At 37.9% G+C, this 6,505-nt stretch overlaps 1 protein-coding gene across 6 annotated transcripts in view; it reads left to right on the top strand.

The window, feature by feature from the left end:
- Positions 1-6,505, top strand: part of ZC3H12B (zinc finger CCCH-type containing 12B) — an 89,168-nt gene that overhangs the window by 32,704 nt on the left and 49,959 nt on the right. For 2 of the 6 annotated variants that reach the window (XM_005876174.2, XM_005876175.2), the window contains exons 2-3: positions 1,480-1,623; positions 2,008-2,052. The exons of 1 other annotated variant lie outside the window; for it this stretch is intronic. The gene's annotated coding sequence lies outside the window, so the exon portion shown is untranslated. Of the gene's footprint in view, positions 1-1,464; positions 1,624-2,007; positions 2,053-2,081; positions 2,133-6,505 lie in introns of those variants that run through there. 3 more of the 6 variants (XM_014547671.1, XM_014547672.1, XM_005876176.2) reach the window with 2 other exon arrangements.

Below are 6,505 nucleotides of genomic sequence, written 5' to 3'. Positions count from 1 at the left end.
GTAATCCAGGAAATTAAATCTGCTCCACTTCCAATATTTACTATCCAGCTTGATGAATCTACAGATGGTGCAAACCGTTCACAGTTTCTGGTTTACGTGAGGTATATTAATGATGGCAACTTTAAAGATGAGTTTCTTTTTTGCAAACCTCTTGAAACAACAGCTACTGCACGTGATGTATTTGACACAGTTGGTTCATTTCTGAAAGAGCATAAGATCTCTTGGATTTCAACGTTTGGTACTGAATGAGTCATCAAAAGTCATCGGAACTCACTGTATGATTCATCGGCAAATATTAGCAATGAAGACCCTGCCACAAGAGTTACAAGAAGTAATGAAAAGTGTCATAAGTTGTGTCAATTTTGTAAAGGCGAGCACTTTAAGCAGTCGACTGTTTTCGCAACTGTGCAACGAGTTAGATGCGCCGAACAATGCTCTGCTATTTCACACTGAAGTGAGATGGTTGTCGAGAGGAAAAATTTTAAAAAGTGTTTCTGAGCTTCGTGATGAACTCAAAACCTTTTTTAATCAGAATGCAAGACCACAGTTCAAAGCACTTTTCAGCAATAAAAGTGAACTGCAGAAAAAAGCTTACTTGGTTGACATTTTTGCCATCTTGATAAGTTAATTTATCACTGCAAGGACCAAATGCAACATGCCTTGATTTGTCTGAAAAGATCTTCGTTTTGCTCTTTCAAAGACTGTCCCGAGAATTTCTGATGTGGTGAGAAAGAAGCAATCTCAACCTTCACACTGACGTTGGCTTTTTATGCATACTGTCGCAAAATGTAGCAATGTAGTTTACTGTTGCTATATTAAGACTGTTACCTGTGGGTCGTGACCCCTTTGGGGGTCGAACGACCCTTTCACAGGGGTCGCCTAAGACCATCGGAAAACACATATATAATTACATATTGTTTTTGTGATTAATCACTATGCTTTAATTATGTTCAATTTGTAACAATGAAAATACATCCTGCATATCAGATATTTACATTACGATTCATAACAGTAGCAAAATTACAGTTATGAAGTAGCAACAAAAATAATTTTATGGTTGGGGGTCACCACAACATGAGGAACTGTATTAAAGGGTTGCGGCATTAGGAAGGTTGAGAACCACTGCCCCAGCTGCTGGCATCAGCTTCCCTCTGTCACCTGGGACCCAGGCTTCCCTCCGGCCACCAGCAGGCACCTGGGACCCGGGCTTGCCTCACAACCCCGGCTTCATCTAGAAGGACGTCCAGTCTAATCAGCATATTATGCTTTTATTATTATAGATAATTCATCTGAGCTTCAAACCATTTTGTGAGGTATGAATGATAGGGATTATTAGTGTATAGTAACCCCTATAAATAAGATAGATTAAATGATGTTCCAAGTCATCCAACTGTACGTGGCAATGGTAGACATTTTACCTAGGTCTGCTATACACAAAACCTCTGTTCCTTTCATTTTTCCCAGATTCTTTCTTTTCAGACCCACTATGGAATAAAGCGATACCCCTTCTCAATTGCCCATCCTGCTCTTTTGGAGGTTTTGAAGATTACCAGCTTCCAACAGCTACAAGAAAGAGACAGAGTATAAGAGTCTCTATTCCAAAGCATCCCATAAGTGTGAAAGGTGAGGCCAGAATTCTTGGCGGGATAAGTGAATGTTATCTTCATTCCAGAAAATCAGCCAGCCTGAATGTTTGAGAAACTCATTATAGGAGCAGGATAAGACTTTGAGAGGGATGTAGAGATCAGTCCAGGAGCCTTAAGTATTTCCTCCCTTTATCTGTTTGCCTCTTCTATCCCCACTAGCTCTTCTGTATTGTCACTGAATAATTGGAGTGTAGGGCAAGAAGGACTGTGTAAGAAGAGCTAGAGGTGGTTCCATGCAACAGTGAAATCTACACAGTGAAGGAGGGGGGAGTTAGGTGTATAGAAGCATTAGGGGGGTTTGTGGTTTCTGTAGGTGAAAGAAACTGCTAATGCTAATAAAGTTTGGATGTCTTTCTTACAGGAAGTTCTACAAGGAGTATGGCCTGCAGTGACCCAGGGGAACTGTGTATGTATCTAGCTTCTCAACCTGAGTTTTTTTATTCCCGGAGAAGTTTACACCTAAGGGTGTTCTCAACAAGAGTGGAGGTTGGTAAAAGAGAATTGTAAGGACATTTGTAGATCTATTGAAAATACAGCCTAGAACAGTGATGGCGAACCTTTTGAGCTTGGCGTGTCAGCATTTTGAAAAACCCTAACTTAACTCTGGTGCCGTGTCACATATAGAAATTTTTTGATATTTGCAACCATAGTAAAACAAAGATTTATATTTCTGATATTTATTTTATATATTTAAATGCCATGTAACAAAGAAAAATCACCATCACTGGCCTAGAATGTAGGCCAGCAAACACAGAGAAGGGAACCAGGAGGGTAAGACAGATAAGAAGAGACCTGCTATGGTAAGAACAAATATCAAGCATCAAACCTACAAATTTGGCATATTGGGATGACACTCTAACCAACTGAGCTACCCAGCCAGGACAGTACTAATTCTTTACAAACTCTTCCAAAAAATAGAAGTTGAGGGGAAAGTTTCCATCCCATTATACAAGGCCAATATTACCCTGATGCCAAAATTGAACAAAAACATCACAGGAAATAAAAAATACAGGCCAATATCTCTTATGAATATGGAGACAAAAGTCCTCAATAAAATACTAGCAAACAAAATTCAGAAACATCTTAAAAGAATCCTATATAATAAAGAGCTAATATGCAAATGGCCATCACGCCCTCACACCGTCACTCCATAATGCCCTCACACTGTCACAATCCATCACCAGGAGGCTGCGTGTGCAGTGGGCATGCGCGAGTGGGTGGGGACTTGATGCTGCGTGCACAGCATGGAGGAGGCAGAGCCCAGCAGCTCTATACAGAGAGGCCTGGGGTTCCCGCAGCTCCACGCGGTACGGAGGAGGGACTCCTGGCTCCCGCCTACCTCTTTGGGGCAATCCATCAAGAAGCCCCAGATGGATGGGCGGGGCCTACCTCTTTACGGCAATGGATCACGGGGCTCCCACACTGTGAGAGGGCACAGGCTAGGCAGGGGGATTCCCCCTGCCCCGAGTGCACAGATTTTGTGCACTGGGCCTCTAGTTATATATAATGATTAATTGGGATTTATCCCCAGGATACAAGGTTTACATACCAAATCAATTAATGTTATACAATATCAATAAAATAAAAATAAAAGCACATAATTATCTCAATAGACAAAGAAAAAGCTTTTGACAAAATAAAATACCCTTTCTTGATAAAAAGCACTCAGCAAATTTGGAATAAAAGAAAGACTCCTCAATCTGATACATAACATTAAAAACCCTAGCTAATATTGTATGTAATGGTGAAATATTGGATGCTTTCCCACTAAAATTGGGAACAGGACAAGAATGTCTGCTCTTGCCCTTTCCATTCAATATTGTGCTTGAGGTTTTAGCCAGACAACTAGGAAAAAAAAAATAAACACAATGAATCCATATTGGAAAGAAGAACAAAACTATTCTATTCAGAGGTGATGTGATTTTATACACAAAAAATGATAAGGAATCCACTAAAAATCTATCAGGACTAACAAACAAGTTCAGGAATCTCAACGGGAAGGTGGTAGTGGGGGGTGGGAAGAGATTAACCAAAAAATTTATATGCCTATATGCATTACCTATGGACACAGAAAATAGGGTAGTGAAGGCTTGGGATAGGGCAGGAACCGAGTAGAGGGGAACAATAGGGCGGGGGGTAAGAAAAATATGTAATACTCTCAACAATAAAGATTTTTAAAAAAACAAGTTCAGTAAGATTGCAGAATACAAATTCAATATACAAAAATCAAATGTATTCCAATATAATTTCAATAAAAAATCATAAAATGAATTACCAGAACAATTTCATTCACAACAGCATCAAAAAGAGTTAAATATGTAGGAATAAATTAACAAAAGTAGTGCACAATTTATAACCTGAAAAAATACAACACATTGTCAAAAGAAATTAAAGATCTATATAAATGGTAAAATATCCCATGTTTATGAATCAGAAGACTTGACATTGCTAAGTCTTAACTGATCTACAGATTCAATGTAATCCCTACAAGTATCCCAACTGGCTTCTTTTTAGAAACATAGTAGATAAATCTATAATTCATATGGAACTGCAAGAGATGTAGAATAGCCTAAATATTCTTGAGAAAGACTAAATTAGGAGATTTAACTCTTCCTGTTTTCAGAACTTAAAATATTCAAGTGGTAACAATAATCAAGACAGTGTGTGACTGACAAAAAGTTATGCATATAGATAAATGTATTAGAATTGAGTGTCCAGAAAAAAAAAACCCAGGCATTTTATAGCCAACTGATTTGTGATGAGGGTGCCAAGACCAGTTAGTGAAGAAAATTATAGTCTTTTCCAAAAAGAGTACTGGCAAAACTGGATAATCATATACAAGAGAATTCAATTGGACCCTTGCCTCACACCATATACAAAAAAAATAACTAAAAATGGATTAAAAATATACATAAGAGTAAAACATTAAAAAACCATAGAAGAAAAATTAAGGATAAATCTTCATGATGTAGGAATTTTGACAATGAATATTAAAATATGACACAAAGCACAAGGAACAAACAATAATAGATAAATTGAACTGCATCAAAATTAAAAACTTTTGTGGTTCAAAATTATCCACTAATAAAATGAAAAGATAACCAATTGATGAAGTGGGAGTAAATATTTAAAAATCTTGTGGCCCTAGCTGGTTTTGCTCAGTGGATAGAGTATCAGCCTGTGGACTGCAGGGTCACAGGTTCGATTCCAGTCAACGGCACATACCTCGGTTGCAAGCTCCTGGCCCTGGTTGGGGGCATGCAGGAGGCAACCAATCTATGCGTCTCTCTCACATCTGTGTTTCTTTCTGTCTCTCCCTCTCCCTTCCACTCTCTCTAAAAATCAATGGAAAAAAATATCCTCACTAAGCATAATACTTGCCAGGTCCACCCATTCTGCTGCAAATGGTAAGAATTCTTTCTTTTTTACAGCTGCATAGTATTCCATTGTGTAGATGTATCATAGGTTTCTTTTCCCCACTCATATACTGATGGGCACTTAGGCTGTTTCCAAATCTTATCTATTGTAAGTTTTGCTGCTATGAACATAGGGAAGCATATATCCTTTCTGATTGGTGTTTCCAATTTCTTAGGATATATTCCTAGAAGTGGGATCACTGGGTCAAATGGCAGTTCCATTTTTAATGTTTTGAGGAAACTCCATACTGTTTTCAAAGGAGGCTGCATCAGTCTGCATTTCCAACAGTGCACTAGGGTTTGCTTTTCTCCTCACCAACACTTGTCCTTTGTTGATTTGTTGATGGTAGCCATTCTGACAGGTGTGAGGTGGTACCTCATTTTCTTTTTGATTTTAATCTCTCAGATGATTAGTGACATTGATCATTTTTTTCATATGGCCTCTTAGCCTTCTGTATGTCCACTTTCAAGAAGTATCTATTTAGATCCTTTGCCCATTTTTTGATTGGATTGTTTATCTTCCTTTTGTTACGTTGTATAAGTTCCCAATCTATTTTGCAGATTAACCCCCTATCAGATATATCATTGGAAAATATGTTCTCCCATGCAATGGGCTCTCTTGTTATTTTGTTGATAGTTTCTTTTGCTGTGCAGAAGCTTTATATTTTGATGTAGTCCCATTTCTTCCTTTTCTCCTCAGTTTCCTTTGCCCTATGAGATGTATCAGCAAACATATATCTATGAGAGATGTCTGGGATTTTGCTGCCTGTGGTTTCTTCTAATATTTTCATGGTTTCATGACTTACATTTAAATCTTTCATCCATTTTTATTTTATTATTGTGTATGTTGTAAACTGGTGACCTAGTTTCATTTTCTTTTTATCTTCTCAATTTTCCCAACACCATTTATTGAAGAGACTGTCTTGACTTTATTGTATGCTCTTGCCTCCTTTGTCAAATATTAATTGAGCATAATGGCTTGGGTCGATTTCTGGGTTCTCTGTTCCATTCCATTGATCTATATGCCTGTTCTTGTGCCAGTACTATCCTGTTTTGATTACAGTGGCTTTATATTATAACTTGATATCTGGTATTGTCATTCCTCCAACTTTGTTATTCTTTCTCAAGATTGCTACAGCTATTCGGGATCTTTTATGGTTCAACATAAATTTTTGGAATTTTTCTAGGTCTGTGAAATATGCCATTGATATTTTAATATGGATTGCATTGAATTTATAGATTGCTTTGGGTAGTATGGATATTTTAATGATGTTGATTCTACCAGTCCATGTTTATTTTCTCCTTAGTTTCCCTGGCCCTAGGAGCTATATTGGTAAAAATATTGCTATGACAAATGTCTGCTATTTTACTGCCTATAGCTTCTTCTAAGATTTATACCATACTAGGGGCCCGGGGCACAAAAAATTTTGGACCCGGGGGGGG

This window comes from Myotis brandtii, unplaced genomic scaffold, assembly GCF_000412655.1.
Source record: "Myotis brandtii unplaced genomic scaffold, ASM41265v1 scaffold480, whole genome shotgun sequence".
Taxonomy (NCBI): domain Eukaryota; kingdom Metazoa; phylum Chordata; class Mammalia; order Chiroptera; family Vespertilionidae; genus Myotis; species Myotis brandtii.
This window is presented reverse-complemented; position numbering and strand designations above follow the sequence as displayed.